General features: G+C 41.6%; 1 protein-coding gene across 1 annotated transcript in view; it reads right to left on the bottom strand.

Moving 5' to 3' along the window:
• Positions 1–15,589, bottom strand: part of GDA (guanine deaminase) — a 254,581-nt gene extending 238,992 nt beyond the window's left edge. The window contains exon 1 of the mRNA XM_044939952.2: positions 15,393–15,589. The gene's annotated coding sequence lies outside the window, so the exon portion shown is untranslated. The remainder of the gene's footprint in view (positions 1–15,392) is intronic.
• Between the last annotated feature and the right edge of the window lie 1,739 nt (positions 15,590–17,328).

Genomic DNA, 17,328 nt, shown 5'->3' with positions numbered 1-17,328 from the left:
ACTGTTTTTTCCACATTGTGACAATGTGGAAAATGTGGAAGGTGATTGAAAGAATTGAAAGAAAATGCCTCAGACCAATAGCCATAAACCAAGTGGCAGATCTGTAATAAAGATGCCATACACAGTACAGCAGCTATAATTGGAGGGACCTTTGTTTAAGTCTATATAGTCCATATTTATCGTAACAATCCATCTGGTTTTTGCAGGGGTCTGCAGTTAAGTTGACCGGAGAAGGCGATGGCACCCCACTCCAGTACTCTTGCCTGGAAAATCCCATGGACAGAGGAACCTGGTAGGCTGCAGTCTATGGGGTCGCTAAGAGTCGGACACGACTGAGTGACTTCACTTTCACTTTTCACTTTCATGCATCGGAGAAGGAAATGGCAACCCAGTCCAGTGTTCTTGCCTGGAGAATCCCAGGGACGGGGGAGCCTGGTGGGCTGCCGTCTATGGGGCCGCACAGAGTCAGACACAACTGAAGTGACTTAGCAGCAGCAGTTGAGTTGAATAGGAATACAATTGGGAGCCTTTATAATTCTGAGCTCAGTCCCTGTATCTACATGGACAGGACTCATATACAAATTCTCTCAGTATATACTTATATTGGGGCAAGAACTGAAGGAATGTGTATTGTATATACTTGCTGGAGAGCTACCTCCAGGTACCACTTCCCTCCCCCTGAAGTAATGGGCTTTGGGTCTGGGAATCATTCAAATACAAAAACTGGGAGAGAGATTATTTATAATGAAGAAGTGACATCAGTCTTTTGCTCACCAATTCTTAATCTTTTTCTAGTTATACAAGTCAAGCATCTCCCCAGTTGGCAACCCACTGTCTCTGCCCTAAAAACAGCACAGTATATCAACCATCACCACAGATCACTGCAGGTCAGGGTGCTCTGCCTGATACCCACCCTTACTGTTAATTCTGATAATTATATATATTTTGTATCTGATGCTAACGTGCTGCCACTGGCCTCTGTTACCCTGAAATCTTACTGTTCCCATTGACTCTAGGTAGATTAATTTTACAAAAGCACCTACAATTGTTAATCCCTGCCTACCAGGATGCCACCTCTGAACTTCTAGTGATTTTAGTACCCCTTACTCAGTCAGTTCAGTTTCTCAGTCATGTCTGACACTTTACAACCCCATGGACTGCAGTACTCCAGGCTTCCCTGTCCATCACCAACTCCCGGAGCTTGCTCAAATTCATGTCCACTGAGTTGGTGATGCCATCCAACCATCTCATCCTCTGTCGTCCCCTTCTCCCCCTGCCTTCAATCTTTCCCAGCATCAGGGTCTTTTCCAATGAGTCAGTTCTTTGCATCAGGTGGCCAAAGTATTGGAGCTTCAGCATCAGCCCTTCCAATGAATATTCAGGCCTGATCTCCTTTAGGATGGACTGGTTGGATCTCCTTGCAGTCCAAGGGACTCTCAAGAATCTTCTCCAACACTACAGTTCAAAAGCATCAATTCTTTGGTGCTCAGCTTTCTTTATGGTCCAACTCTCACATCCATACATGACTACTGGAAAAACCATAGCTTTGACTAGATGGACCCTTCTTGGTAAAGTAATGTCTCTGCTTTTTAATGCTGTCTAGGTTGGTCATAGCTTTTCTTCCAATGAGCAAGTGTCTTTTAATTTCATGGCTGCAGTCACCATCTGCAGTGATTTTGGAGCCCGAGAAAAAAAGTCTGTCACTGTTTCCATTGTTTCCCCATCTATTTGCCATGAAGTGATGGGACCAGATGCCATGATCCTAGTTTTTTGAATGTTGAGTCTTAAGCCAACTTTTTCACTCTCCTCTTTCACTTTCATCAAGAGGCTTTTTAGCTTCTCTTCACTTTCTGCCATAAGGGTGGTGTCATCTGCATATCTGAGGTTATTGATATTTCTCCTGGAAATCTTGATTCTAGATTGTGGAATTCCAGGCTTGTGCTTCATCCAGCCCCTTACTAGTATATTCTTTATCACTTTTATAAAAGCAGTACTTTCTGGGCCCTCTTTGAGGATCTAATCAGCAGGCGGCTTCTCTGGTCTTATGTAATAAGTCCATCCTGCAAGCCCATCTCTCTGACCCAATTCCTTCCTCCATATGTGCCCACATCAGTTCTAGCATCTCCCCCTTATTTGCTGAAGGTCACTGTCATGTTCCATCTTCCCTTCCCAGTAGCATATTGGGACCAGTTGCACATTTCTTTGCCAGGACATTTAATCCCAAGTTATGGAGAGTGCTCCAGTGTCATTTCATTCTCCCCCATCTATATTCTGTTCCTCCAGCACTTCACCCATCCTGATACTGTTAAAATCCACTCCTACACATGCTCCTCTGGTTCTACGCAGTACATACTAGCCACTCTCCACAATTATTTGGTTGAATACCTATTTCTACCACAATAAGTTTTAAACCTTCTCTCTTGGGGTTCTGCTGAAACCTAACCCTAATTATTGGCCTGAATGAGGATGTGAGCGTCAGAGCTTGAGAACAAATATCATCCTGCAACACAGCTACTTCAGGGGAAGTCTCTGCATGGTCTCCAGGCAAGAGAAGACGGTTGCCTCTGCCAGCCCAGTGGGTTCAGAGGAAGACAGGGAGGGATTTAAGGTTCTTAGACACATTCTTGCAAATGTCTTTATCCTAGAGCCCAGACTTTAGCACACGAGAGTGGTGGAAGCTGTGCACAAGTATTCTTTGCAGTCCTGCCACCTTATTTAAATCTTGGGCCTAATTTTTAGTGCAGGCTGCCCTACAGCTGCAAGAGACAAGACTCTTTATATGCTGCCAAGCAAGACTTCTGGCTCTTACAGCTTTCCTTGACAGTTGGCTGACCTGGATTTGTTCTTTCCCTTCAAAGATTCTGAGGCAGACATCCAGCCAACTCCATCATCTTTATAATAGCTACTGCCCATACCACTCAGGTGCTGAGCTTCTGAACTACTCAATGACGCCCCATTCACTTATACCTTACCCAACCACCACACTGGGAGCCTTAGCAACTGTGATGCTACCGCACGCGAAGGACAACATCACCCATTTACCACTAGCCAACCACTGGGAAGACATTTCCAGGGTCTGTTTTCTAGGGCTATTTCTGGTACAAATATCTTAGTTCAGATTCTCCCTAAAGAACAACTTGAGACTAGGACTTGAATGCAGGTCGTTTATTTGTGAAATGAGCCTAAAAACCAGGAGGAAAGGAGTGGTGAACGTATTAATAATAAATCAAGACAGAAAGAAAAGCCAACATAAGTGTTCACTGTCGAGGATGGTCCTCTCTTGATTCTTTGGGTACCTCCTGAAAGGTAGAACTTTCTACCTGAAGGGTGGAAGGCTGTAGCATTTATTCACTGGTTCCCATCCCCCATCAGCTGAGGACTGATCCTGGGGCCACTAACTCTCCTCACTTCCAGGCTGCACTTGGGTGAGGGGTGCTTTACCTCTTAGTATTAACTAAATTAATAATCTATAGAAAAGTATAACCTCATGGATTCTGAGTCTTGTAGACATAAATTCTTTCTTTACCCCAAAAGACCCTCATAATCATAAGCTAATAGAAAATATTCATAAAATTTTGGGGTTTTCATACAATTTATTCATGTTAATGGTGATGGACAGGGAGGCCTGGTGTGCTGCGGTTCATGGAGTCGCAGAGTTGGACACGACTGAGCGACTGAACTGAACTGAACTCATGTTAATACTACCTGTTGACTGCACAGATTCAATGAAATAGACCATTTTAAAGCTCTGTATCAGTTCTTTTCATAAGACTAGAAAGCCCTAAAATAAAAGGCAATAGAAATTTTCAGTGAGTTTTTAGCAAGGTTAAATACAGATACCAATTTAACTAAGATTTCAATAGGTCTATTATATCTTAACCTTATTGTTAAAATGTTAATTATCTTGGCACTAAACTGTAGATTTCATAGTTGTTTCTGTACAAATTTCATGGTTATTAAATGATATGGTAAAAATCCAACGTAAGCATACAATAGTCATTATAAATAGTCCCTTCAACATCAAACATATACATACACACTTTCATTTAATAATATATTTGTTAAGACTTGACAGCTAGAGAACAATCATAAGAAACAAATTTAAGACTAATAAGCAATATGTAAAAATATTCAGTGAAGTAAGAGCTGAAGAATTTATATACCTACATGACTATGTAATTCTCTTGGCCAAAAAACAAAGCTACCATATGCCTGCCTCTTGAGAGATATGAAAGACAATAAGTATTGAATGGGTCAGACTGTCATTGAGAAAACATGAAAATAAATGACTGGCTAGAGGGTCACTTTAGGCAAAAGCAGATAAACAGCACAATGTGGGGAAGTCCTCCTGAAGAGAGAAGTGCTGTGCTGTGCTATGCTACATCACTTCAGTTGTGTCCGACTCTGTGTGACCCCATAGACGGCAGCCCACCAGGCTCCCCCGTCCCTGGGATTCTCCAGGCAAGAACACTGGAGTGGGTTGCCATTTCCTTCTCCAATGCATGAACGAGAAAAGTGAAAGTGAAGTCGCTCAGTCGTGTCCGACTCTTCGCGACCCCATGGACTGCAGCCTACCAGGCTCCTCCATCCATGGGATTGTCCAGGCAAGAGTACTGGAGTGGGGTGCCATTGAGCCCCCCTAAAAAAGAGAGGAAGCTTCTCACAGCACCTATAACAAGACGCAGGGGAAAAGAAAGTCATCAAGTGTGGGGCCAAAGAAGGAGCAAAAATGGACCATAAACTGGATTTGGAATTGGAAACATGTGGTGGAGGGGAGGGGGGAACTGTTCATCCCCAAAAGATGTCCTTCATCACCAACCTCGTATGTAACTGTCAAGGCATAGTAATAATAAAGAGCAGATGGAATTTTAGTCTGTTTTATTATTGCTTTTAAATTGTGTGTCTTTATCAAAAGATTTGCTCTCATTTGGGCCTCCCTTCTGATTCTGAATGTATCTCTATAGACCTTGGGAACCAGATCCTGCCACTGGAACATTAGTGAAAATGCAGCTCAATTCTTCTTAAATGACAACAAAGTAGGGAGATGTCTGATGTGCAGAACCCAGTCAGTATGATGCCTCTAAAATGAAAATTCTTCCTAGAATATGTCATGTACTTCACTGGGCTTTTTTAAATTGGTGTTGATTCTATTTAATGATGATGCTTGCCTTTGCCTCAAAGTCACACATAATTTGATTCATTTTCAGGTACTGTGAATAGTGTGAGTGGCACAGATGGAAAGACAGAAAAGATTCAGAGCTACAAAAGACCCTCTTCAGTCTTCCTTCCCAGGTAGGGTAACTGGCTCCCTGTGCTTACTAACTTCGCATTCTGGGCTACTCACAACCTGGGTCTGATTCCTACCCTTACAGCATGTGTGCCCAGAAAGTTCAATCAGTTCCCCTCAGCTGTTTGTGGTTGCTGGTTCTTCCACCAGTTTCCTTAATCTTGGGGCTTTTGCATTTCCTTCTTTTTGGCTGGAGCAGAGTCTTCCCAGATAGGCTACTCCTACTCATCCAGAATTTGATTGAATGTCATCTCTTCCAAGAGGGCCTCCCACTGGAAAGTAAATTCCCTGAGAGCAGGGATCTTGGCTGACTTATTCACCCTCTGTATCCTCTTGCTCCTAGAACAAGGCCCATCCCACAGTTGGTGCTCAATAAATATCAATTTATTCATTGACTGGTTCGTGAGTTCAGGTTTTTAATGGTCTTTTTGTATTCACGATTCCATACCACCAACATCTCTAACATCCATATACTTTGTCAGTGATCTATTTAGTTCCAGATGAAGACTGATGACTTTGGGGTTGACCAAACTCAGATCTTAATGTTGGCTTTGACATTTCTAGCTATATGACTTTGGGCAAATTATTTAGTCCCTTTGGGCCTCTTTCTCCTCATTTATTGTTTTACAGATAATAATATTTTCTTCATAGGCTAATTTGAAAATTTAATAACATATATAAAAGGCTTCCTGCAAGTTTTGGCACATGATAAGAACTCAATTAATATAACCCAAGAATGTTATAGATTAATGTTATCATTGTAATTTGTGCTATTTTTATTGTGGATGCACTTGCCTTGGGAACTTAGTGACTTAAGGGTGACTTAGTAAACTTGCCAGCTGATGACCCTGCCTGATCAAGTGAACATTCCATCAAGAGAGGTCCACAGTTCACTCTCTCATGCTCACTGAGCACTCACTGTGAATGAATCTTAAAGGATGGGTGGAATTTTGCAAAGGTAGAGATGCAGCTGGGAGGGATTTCACATAGAAAGCAACTGCAGGAAGAAGACAGGAAGCTTCAGGGACAGCAACCTAAATAACTAGACCTTGAGTTACATTATTCCATTTATTCATTTTGAAACCATTTTCCAATCACCTACTGTGAACCAGGCACTGGGCTAAATGCTGGGGATAAAAAGGAATTGAATATGGTCCCTGGCCTCAAGAAGCTCAGCCTGTAGCGGGGACAGTTACAAACTGCTGACATTGCCAGAACTACAAGAGCACAGAAGATAGGAAAGAAAACTTTTTCATGTAGGAAAGACATGAGGGAGGAAACAAGACCTGCTGCAAAACACTGAAGACCTGGCAGAGGGCAGTGTTTAATTAATGGAGAAGCACTGAAAGTTTCTGAATAGAGGAGTGAAATGAAGACCAGAACTGGAAAAAGTAAATAGAACAGTAAATACTCATTTTAGAATTCAACCATCTTCAGAGCCTGGACTATTACAAAAGAGAACAGCAATACTCATCAATTATATCATCCCAGAGCCTCCAATGGCCTCGAAAATCCCATGGACAGAGGAGCCTCTAAGGCTGCAATCCATGGGGTCGCAAAGAGTAGGACACAACTGAGCGACTTCACTTTCACTTTCTTTCAGAGCCTCCAAAGCTGACTGTGGTAGAAATCTCTTTGTGTGGGGAGGGACAGCTGGACTTGGGAACTTGGACTTTCCCCACACTTTCCCCTGGATTTAGTTTTTCCCATAATTGCTTCCCAGGTGGCCCAGATAGTAAAGAAATCACCTGCAATGTGGGAGACCTGGGTTCAATCCCTGAGTTGGGAAGATCCCCTGGAGGAGGAAATGGCAACCCACTCCAGTATTCTTGCCTGGAGAATCCCTATGGAGAGAGGAGTCTGGCTGGTTACAGTTCATCGTGTCACAAAGAGTCCAACACCACTGACAAGCACAGCACAGCACACACATAGTTGCTCTAATATATGACCTCCAGAGGGCGCTGCTCTCCTTCAGTTCTCAGGGATCCAGCCTCAGAATCCACTGGAAGGCTTAAGACACACATCACATCACATCAGGAACCCCCAGAGTTCCTGATCCAAAAGGTCTGGATGGCACCTCTGAATGTGCATTACTGATGAGTTCCCAGGTAGATGCTGATGCTGCTGGTCCGGAGACCACACTTTGGAAAGTGTGCTTTCCACGACTGCTCACGAGGATCAAAGACCCTTTTCTGTGTTTTCTGAAGCACAGGTGAAGCAAGGACAGACCTTTGAAAAGAGACCATGCTAAAAACCCAGGAGGAAAATAAACACCAAACCAAAAACCCCAGAAAAACCGAGAACTAAACCCAGCCAGATAATGTGGCTTATATTTTGTGGCTTTGAGTTCTGTGCGCCCTCGGAGTTCCAGCTTTCCAACAGATCTGGCATCTCTCCAGCCCCTTTTCTCAGGGCAGAGGCACATGCCATGTAGAGACAGTAAGCTGTTTCACCCCACAGCCTTAGCAGGAACAAAACCAGTGAGAAAATAACATAATATAAAATAAGAAATTCCTTAATCTGATCAAATGTGACACATATAAAACAGCAGGAAGTCTTTATTTCCTTCAGTTCACTCAGTGGAGTCTGACTCTGCTACCCCATGGGCTGCAGCATGCCAGGCATCCCTGTCCATTTATTTTTATTTTTTTCCTTAACAGTGTCATTTATTTTGTAGCTCCCTCCAGTTTCTAGAGCTGAGCTCTGTCCTGGTATGCACCTAATCAATGTCAGAAGTGAACTGAGTTATGGCTTATAACATCTCTCCACCCATAGAAGCACAACCTTCCTTTCTGATGTTGCTCTTAACCAGCTGTATTTATCCAAATGTACTTGGAATCATTTATCATTTTTCACATTGCTACAGCTTTCCAGATCGTATACAACCTCAATAAACATACAGATTTATTCTTCCATCTCTCTGTACTCTTTCTGGATCATTATCTTGGAAACCTGTGCTTAATTAACAGTATGTATTTCAGTTGCCATGGCTTGTCACGACTGTGGGTTGTTTTTGAAGAAAAACATGCATAAAAATTTCTTCCTTGAAGTTCATCAGTGACTATTTACCCTTTAATGCCATCTATTATCTACTTGAGAACAAAAATTAAACTTACACCACTTTTATTTCCCATCTTATCCATTTTGTGTGTGTGTGGTTATGTGCCTCTTACAGATAGAGGACCAGTAAAACTACCTGTTTTCTTGCATGCAAATATTTCCAAAAGCCTAGTAGGCTTCAAAATGTAGACTAAAGCAGGAGTAGGAGGAATTAAAGAATGACAAGGGATGACTGCAGCATCTAGAGACACAGTAACATTTCTCTGTGGTTATCACTAAGTTCCAAATAAAGAACAAGATAAAGTAATAAATGGGCTTCCCTTGTGGTTCAGCTGGTAAAGAAAACGCCTGCAATGCAGGAGACCTGGGTTCGATCCCTGGGTTGGGAAGATTCCTTGGAGAAAGGAATGGCTACCCACTCCAGTATTTTGGCCTGGAGAATTCCATGGACTATGCAGTCCATGGAGTCACAAAGAGTGAGACATGACTGAGCGACTTTCACTTTCAAAGTAATGGATAGAAGAGTGCTAGAAGGGATGCAGGTCCAGCTCCCCTGGTGGTGGTCCTGGGTGGACCAGTCCTCTCCTTCCCCAGACCCGTCAAGTCTCAGGCAAAACCCTTGCTCTAGATCTTTAAAGGACATGCCAGGAAGAAACTAGAGTCCAAGCAGGTCTAAGATAAAGAGCAAAAGAGAGTCTTAGAGAGTGTGAGAGCAAGAGAAAATAAGAGGACAGAGCACAAGAGAGAGAGAGATGCAGAGAGAGTCTTTTAAAAAGATGAATCACTCTTCCAACCAAGCTACACATACACACTTCCCCAAAACACTTTGCAAGTCCCTCACCCCGGAAGTCCAAGCTTCCGCAGGCTGATTCACTACCTAAGCCCTAAATAAAACTGCTTAACCTAGTTCTGAAGGGGATTACTTTTAGCCTTAGTCACTCTTAGGTTAGTATTTTCTTTATACTTGCAGTGGCCGCCTGTCTCATCCACCCAAGGTGATTAACGGACTAACGTCACATTTCTGATGTCAAGTTTCTGACATCAACTTCATGAAGCCAGGTTTAAAAAAAAAAGTGCAAAGCCTTAATAAAATAGATTATAGCTTCAGGATTCTCATCCAGATTCAAACAACTGAAACAATTCCTTCATTCCTAGACCAGGTCATAGAAACATAAAGAAATCACAAGATATTAAAATGCGGCAGCTGTTTGCCAACCCTCAGCCACAAGTAATCTTGAGGAGCAAGTATTATGCTTGCAGATCTTTGTGGAATGTAAGAAATTTTTGACTAATGATTTATGAGTGAAGACAATTGGTATATCACGTTTGATCTCCATAATGGCAGAGTAAGAAAAATGAACATAATTTTATACATAAGCAAACTGAAGTTCAGAGGAGGTAAGTGATACCCTAATGATCACCCAGCAAGAACCAAAAATTATAACTCAGGCCTCCTAATTCATAGTCTAGTGCTTGCCTGAAAGTATGTATGGGCAAAATGTTGGCTCCTCCAAGACTTATGACAAAGAAATATATCTCCTTACAATCAATAGTATCAAAAGCCTCCCACAAAAATATGCTTAAATTTACACTCACCCCAGAAAGCATAGTCACCTTATTAAAAAATCAAGATTGCTTGGACTTTTCTCCTCCCAAGTTAAAAGAAAGACAATAATCAAGAATTAGAGGACTTCCCCTGAGGCACAGTAGATAAAGAATCCACCTGCCAATGCAGGGGACACAGATTGATCCCTGGTATAGGAAGATTCCACATGCCTCAGAGCAATAAAGCCTGTGAGCCACAACTACTGAAACTCACACCCCTAGAGCCTGTGCTCCACATCAAAGAGTAGCCCCCACTCACCACAACTAGAGAAAGCCCATGAGCAGCAATGAAGACCCAGTGCATCCAAATCTAACTAAATAAAAAAATAAACAGTTCAGTTCAGTTGTTCAGTCGTGTCTGACTCTGCGACCCAATGGACTGCAGCACACCAGGTTTCCCTGTCCATCGCCAACTCCTGGAGTTTACTCAAACTCATGTCCATTGAGTTGGTGATGCCATCCAACCATCTCATCCTCTGTTGTCCACTTCTCCTCCCGCCTTCAATATTTCCCAGCATCAAGGTCTTTTAGAATGAATCGGTTCTTCACATCAGGTGGCCAAAGTATTGAAGTTTCAGCTTCAGCATCAGTCCTTCCAATGAATATTCAGGACTGCTTTCCTTGAGGATGGACTGGTTGGATCTTCTTGCAGTCCAAGGGACTCTCAAGAGTCTTCTCCAATACCACAGATCAAAAGCATCAATTCTTTGGCATTCAGCCTTATTTTATAGTCCACTCTTACATCCATACATGACTGCTGGAAAAAACATAGCTTTGACTGCCTCTAAGTCACTTCAGTCATGTCCAACTCTGTGCGACACCATAGACGGCAGCCCACCAGGCTCCCCCGTCCCTGGGATTCTCCAGGCAAGAGTACTGGAGTGGGGTGCCATTGCCTTCTGAAAAGTGAAAGTGAAGTTGCTCAGTCATATCTGACTCTTAGCAACCCCATGGACTGCAGCCCACCAGGCTCCTCCGTCCTTGGAATTTTCCAGGCAAGAGTACTGGAGTGGGGTGCCATTGCCTTCTCCTAGCTTTGACTAGACAGACATTTGTTGGCAAAGTAATGTCTCTGCTTTTTAATGTGCTGTCTAGGTTGGTTATAAATTTTCTTCCAAGGAGCAAGCATCTTTTAATTTCACGGCTGCAGTCACCATCTGCAGTGATTTTGGGACCCCCCCAAAATAAAATCTGTCACTGTTTCCACTATTTCCCTATCTATTTGCCATGAAGTGATGGGACCAGATGCCATGATCTTAGTTTTCTGAATGTTGAGCCTCAAGCCAAACTTTTCAGTCTCCTCTTTTCACTTTCATCAAGAGGCTCTTTAGTTCCTTTTCACTTTCTGCCATAAGGGTAGTGTCATCTACATATCTGAGGCTATTGGTATTTCTCCTGGCAATCTTGATTCCAGCTTGTGCTTCATCCAACCCAGCATTTCTCATGATGTACTCTGCATATAGGTTAAATAAGCAGGGTGACAATATACAGCCTTGATGTACTCCTGTCCCAATTTGGAACCAGTCTGTTGTTCCATGTCCAGTTCTAACTGTTGTTTCCTGACCTGCATACTGATATCTCAAGAGGCAGGTCAAGCGGTATGGTATTCCCATCTCTTGTAGAATTTTCCAGAGTTTGCTGTGGTCCACACAGTCAAAGGCTTTCACATAGTCAATAAAGCAAAAGTAGATGTTTTTCTGGAGCTGTCTTGCTTTTTTGATGATCCAGCGGAAGTTGGCAATTTGATTTCTGGTTCCTCTGCCTTTTCTAAATCCAGCTTGAACATCTGGAAGTTCATGGTTCAGGTACTGTTGAAGCCTGGCTTGGAGAATTTTTGAGCATTACTTTACTAGCATGTGAGATGAGTGTGGTTGTGCAGTAGTTTGAGCATTCTTTGGCACTGCCTTTCTTTGGGACTGGAATGAAAACTGACCTTTTCCAGCTAGTTCAAATCCTAAAAGCTATTTTTCAAATCCTAAAAGATGATGCTGTGAAAGTGCTGCACTCAATATGCCAGCAAATTTGGAAAACTCAGCAGTGGCCACAGGACTGGAAAAGGAAAAATAGAGGCCTAAATCAAAACAGAAATGGGAACCCAGAGGAAACAGGCATAATATAGGAAGTAGAACAGGAAAAAACAAGTCACAAACAAAGGATGGGGAATCAAAACGATATTTGATTCTGAAAAGCAACACCAAAGGTATTAGGAAAATTACTTTCAAATATTTAACAAACAATGCCAGCCAAATTTTGTGGTGGTGATGGGCGTTGTTTAGTCACTAAGTTGTGTCCAACTCTTGGGATCCAGTGGACTATTGCCGGCCAGGCTCCTCTGTCCATGGGATTTTCCAGGCAAGAATACTGGACTGGTTTGCCATTTCCCTCTCCAGGGGATCTTCCTGACTCAGGGATCAAACCCAGGTCTCCTGCACTGCAGGCAGATTCTTTTCCAACTGAGCTACCAGGGAAGCCAAGTGTGAAGATAAAGACACTTTCATACAAGCACCAAAAATTTAGCTCAAGTGTCCTTTCTTAAGAAACTACTATAATATGTGTTTCATTAAAGGAGTTATAATAACAAAGGAAGGCAGTATGGAATACAAAAAACAGGGACCCCACCAAAGGAAGTCACAGAACTGAGAGGCAGAGTGGTGACCAGCAATTCAGAATGGACCAAGGGGACTAAGGACAGCAATAGTCAACCTAGAACCACATATTCAGTAAATCTCTTTTCCTTTTTAGAAAAGATTTGGATTGCTTACCACCAAAAGACTAGAGAAACATTAAGACATTCCTGAAGATAGAAAGGAGAGGATAAACAGGCTAAGGGGAGGGATGTGGGAGGGATGTACAAGTGGGAGGGGACATGGGTAAACCTATGGCTGATTCATGTTGATGTTTGGTAGAAACCAATGCAATACTGTAAAGCAATTGTTCTTACATTAAAAATATTAAAATTTAAAAAAAAGAAATGGGCTAGGATCCTGCTAAATATAAACACATAGAGATTGACTATATAAGTCAGTAATAATAAAGTCTAATATGGGGGTGGGGGGATGGAAATAAAAGAAGATAGAATTAAAACCCTGACAAAATAATGTGTAAGAAAAATGCCAAGATCCTTAAATTGGAGGGGGACATGGATTAACTTAGATTTTGTTAAATATGCATATTAAGATTATAAGGATTAACAGTTAATAATTAAAACTTTATACAATCTTTGAAGTAAGAACTGCACTTAATTCATCGCAGCACTGTTTACAACACCCAGGACATGGAAGCAACCTAGATGTCCATCAGCAGACAAATGGATAAGAAAGCTGTGGTACATATACACGATGGAATATTACTCAGCTATTAAAAAGAATGCATTTGAATCAATTCTAATGAGGTGGATGAAACTGGAGCCTATTATACAGACTGAAGTAAGTCAGAAAGGAAAACACCAATACAGTATATTAACGGATATATATGGAATTTAGAAAGATAGTAACTATGACCCTGTATGTGAGACAGCAAAAGAGACACAGATGTAAAGAACAGACTTTTAGACTCTGTGGGAGAAGGCGAGGGTGGGATGATTTGAGAGAATAGCATTGAAACATGTATATTATTATATGTGAAATAGATTGCCAGTCCAGGGTCGATGCATGACACAGGGTGCTCAGGGCTGGTGCACTGGGATGACCCTGAGGGATGGGATGGGGAGGGAGGAGGGAGAGGGGTTCAGGATGGGGAACACATGTACACCCATGGCTGATTCATGTGAATGTATGGCAAAAACCACTACAATATTGTAAAGTAATTAGCCTGCAATTAAAATTAAAAAAAAAAAAAAAAGAACTGCACTTGAGTAACCCAATAGCCCTAGCTAAAAAGAAACCTCTTCCTTATCAAAGAATTTCAGCTAGTAAATATAAAAGAAGTAAAAAATTAGAAAGTGACCATTTTGCAGCCCCTAACTAAAAAAAAAAAAAAAAAAAAAAAGGATCCAGCAAAGATTACCAATGAACAGTGAAACAACATTAAAAAATCGATAGAGAATGAAGTATTTGCAAAGTAATATTTCATGGGTCATTTGTGAGTCACAAGAGGAAAAACCAAACACTATGTTGAAGGCATTAGGCTTACCCCATCTGAACCGAATGATAAATATTCTCATCAGTATTTTAATGGAATGAGACATTATGTGCAACTTGACATGATGCAACGGGAAGTAAACAATATTTACTGTCTGTGATGTATAGTCTTGCCAAAAATGCTTAACCTGAATCTAATCAAGCCTTTGGCTCTTACTTGTAATTTACAAGAAATACAGGGACTAGAAGAACAAGTTAAACATGACTACAAGGAAGCAGTCAAACCCAGAACTGGAGACATTCTACAAGACAACTGACCTGTCTTTAACTAGACAATGTCATAAAAAGAAAAGGTAAGTGTGGGAGGGAGGAGAGGAGTAGTCTAGATTCAGACACACTTAAGAGACACAAACCATAATGACCAAAAGCTACAGAGAGACCAAGATTTGATCCTAGTACACACTGCTGCTGCTACTAAGTTGCTTCAGTTGTGTCCGATTCTGTGCAATCCCGTAGATGGCAGCCCACCAGGCTCCCCCATCCCTGGGATTCTCCAGGCAAGAACGCTGGAGTGGGTTGCCATTTCCTTCTCCAACGCATGAAAGTGAAAAGTGAAAGTGAAGTCGCTCAGTCGTGCCCGACTCTTAGCGACCCCATTGACTGCAGCCTACCAGGCTTATCCGTCCATGGGATTTTCCAGGCAAGAGTACTGGAGTGGGGTGCCATTGCCTTCTCCACCTAGTACACACTAAGTAACTGCAAAAGCTCTTTGGAAATAGCTGGAGAAATCTGAACACAAATTTAGTACTAAGTCATATTAGAGAATTATAGTTAATATCATTAAGTTTTGATGATAACATTGTAAACATGTACAAATGGCTCTTATTTTTAAGAGACCCCCATTGAACTATTTAAAAAGCAAGTCTTTTCCTTTCTGCAATTTACTTTTAAATATGTAAAGAAAAAATAAATATATGAAGCAATTATGGCAAAAGGTTAGTATTTGTTAAACATAAAAGATGTTTTCTCACTAAACTAGTGCTTCTCACAATCAACTGGGGCCTTGTTCACATGCAGATTCTGACTCAGCAGTTCTGGGCTAGGCCTAAGAGTCTGCATTTCTAACAGGCACTCAAGTGATACCAAAGCTATTGCTTCACGGACCACAGTTTCTGTAGCAAGATATTACAGTATTTTTTATGCATTTCTGACTGGTTGACAAAATAAGTAAAGTTATTCACTAAAGAAAAAGAAATGAGTGCATAAAATTCAAAACAGAAGAAACAAAGTCAAAGTGAAAATAAATTCTGAAGGAAGTATCACCAACAAAGCCCATTCTGGATAATAAAGTAAAGTCTAACCTTTTTTTTTTTTCTTTTCCTTTGTGCTTAGCATTCACTTGCTTGTAGGATGCTGCGTCCAGAAGCCCTGCAACCAACACTCCCAGTGAGAAATGGCTGGGTCTATGCTTCCTCGTAGGGGAGCAGGAGGCCTCAATCCAAGATGGCAGCAATGGGCTGTGTGCAGAGACGCTGGGCCTGGAGCTGGAGCCTGAGCAGCACAGCTGCACCCAATCTGCCAAAATTCCACCCCCTCCCCCCCGCCCCCCTCCGAACGACAAAAACCCTATAAAGTAGCCCCACCCACAGCTACTCAGGAGAGCAAGTACTCTAACGTGTGTCCATTCTTTGACAGAGGAATAAAACTTTCCCTTGCTTCTGAACCAAACTTGGTATCATTCTACTGGCTCGAACCACACTGGGCAGGAAGACCCTTGTTGGGTTCCAGCTCTAAAGGGTCAGAAAGAAAAGCAGTAGTACAAAAAAGGAGGGAATATGGGAAACAGCAGGATGAGACAGCAAAAGATAACTCAGAAATAAATCTAGGTACATCAGGAGTCACACACAAAAAATTAACTCAATTTACCAGTTAAAAGACTGAGATTGTCAAACTGGAAAAACTAGTAGTAAAAGAACTGAAATATATGGCACTAACCAAAATAAAAGCTTTTGTAGCTATAGTAATGCAAAATAGAATTCAAGCCAAAAAATACCACGTTGAAGAAGTTCCCCAGGTTGAAAAGTTTTCAAGTACTATACTGTGGAAATCTTATAAAATGAAATACTCTTGAGAGCAGTGAAAAGGAACAAACCAGAGTAAAAACAATAGATTATAAAAAGATGTGAGAATTGCCCAGCAGTCCAGTGGTTAGGACTCTGTGCTTCCACTGCCGAGGGCCTGGGTTCAGTCCTTGATTGGGGAAATAAGACCACACAAGCTACCTGGCACAGCCAAAAAAAAAAAAAAAAGTGTGCAATATTATACCATTTCTATAAAGTATAAAACCAGGCAAAAAGATATGCACATACATGTATATGTATATAAAGTATGCAAACACATGTGTGCACATGTGTATAGCTTAGGAATACATAGACATATGGGAAAATTATAAAGAAGTGCGTGGGAATGACAGAACATGAATTCAGAATAGTGGATCCTTCTCAAGGAAGGGAAACATGGGTGTAGCCTGGAAACATTTTATGTATTAAATGGCTCTGGGATTTATTACACTTGTCTTTGTAGTTCATATTTTTTTCAAAAATGATGGAATGAGAACATGTACTCACTCACCGTTGGTTTAAATCCCATTGTAATGACAGAAAAAAAAATATTTTTAAAAGAATGAATTCCTAATAGCTCCAGAAGCAACAGCAAAAAGGGGACACAAGCCATCAGACTAAAACAGTGGGAGTTCTTAGAGTAATAAAAGTAGAGTAACCCATAGCAGGCCAAAGAAAAAAGCAGTCCTCCAGGAGAGACTTGAAGCTCAGTCATGACATAAAGCACCCTAAAAACTCTCCAAAGGCAACTGAACAGCTGAATTAATTAATTAAGAGATTCACCTGCAGCAGTCATGGTGGACTACCTGGGCCAAACTAAGTCTTCTCTTTCTTGCTTCTCCCCATGATACCTGCCCTCCTCTCCCCTCCTTTTCCAGCCACTGAGCAGTAGCCAGCAATGGTTTTTGAGCCCAGTGTAAAAACTCAATGTTTTTCTAACCCAAAGCTACGTAAAATATCAGCTGAATCAGGCTTACAGATATATTTTGTTTGGTCTGCAGAACACTTACTGAAAACTTAAAGAAAAATCCAAATTTTCAACATCTTGGGGAAAAAAACAGTAAGGACAAGCACCTTGGGTCCCTCATTCCTGAATGACCACACTGCAGCATCTCAGTTTTCTGCTCTACAGGAGCTGAAGTTTCCACCAGTCCTTGGCCTGTCTGGCCTTTGCTGT

The sequence above is a fragment of the Bubalus bubalis genome, chromosome 3 (genome assembly GCF_019923935.1).
Source record: "Bubalus bubalis isolate 160015118507 breed Murrah chromosome 3, NDDB_SH_1, whole genome shotgun sequence".
NCBI classification, from domain to species: Eukaryota; Metazoa; Chordata; class Mammalia; order Artiodactyla; family Bovidae; genus Bubalus; species Bubalus bubalis.
This window is presented reverse-complemented; position numbering and strand designations above follow the sequence as displayed.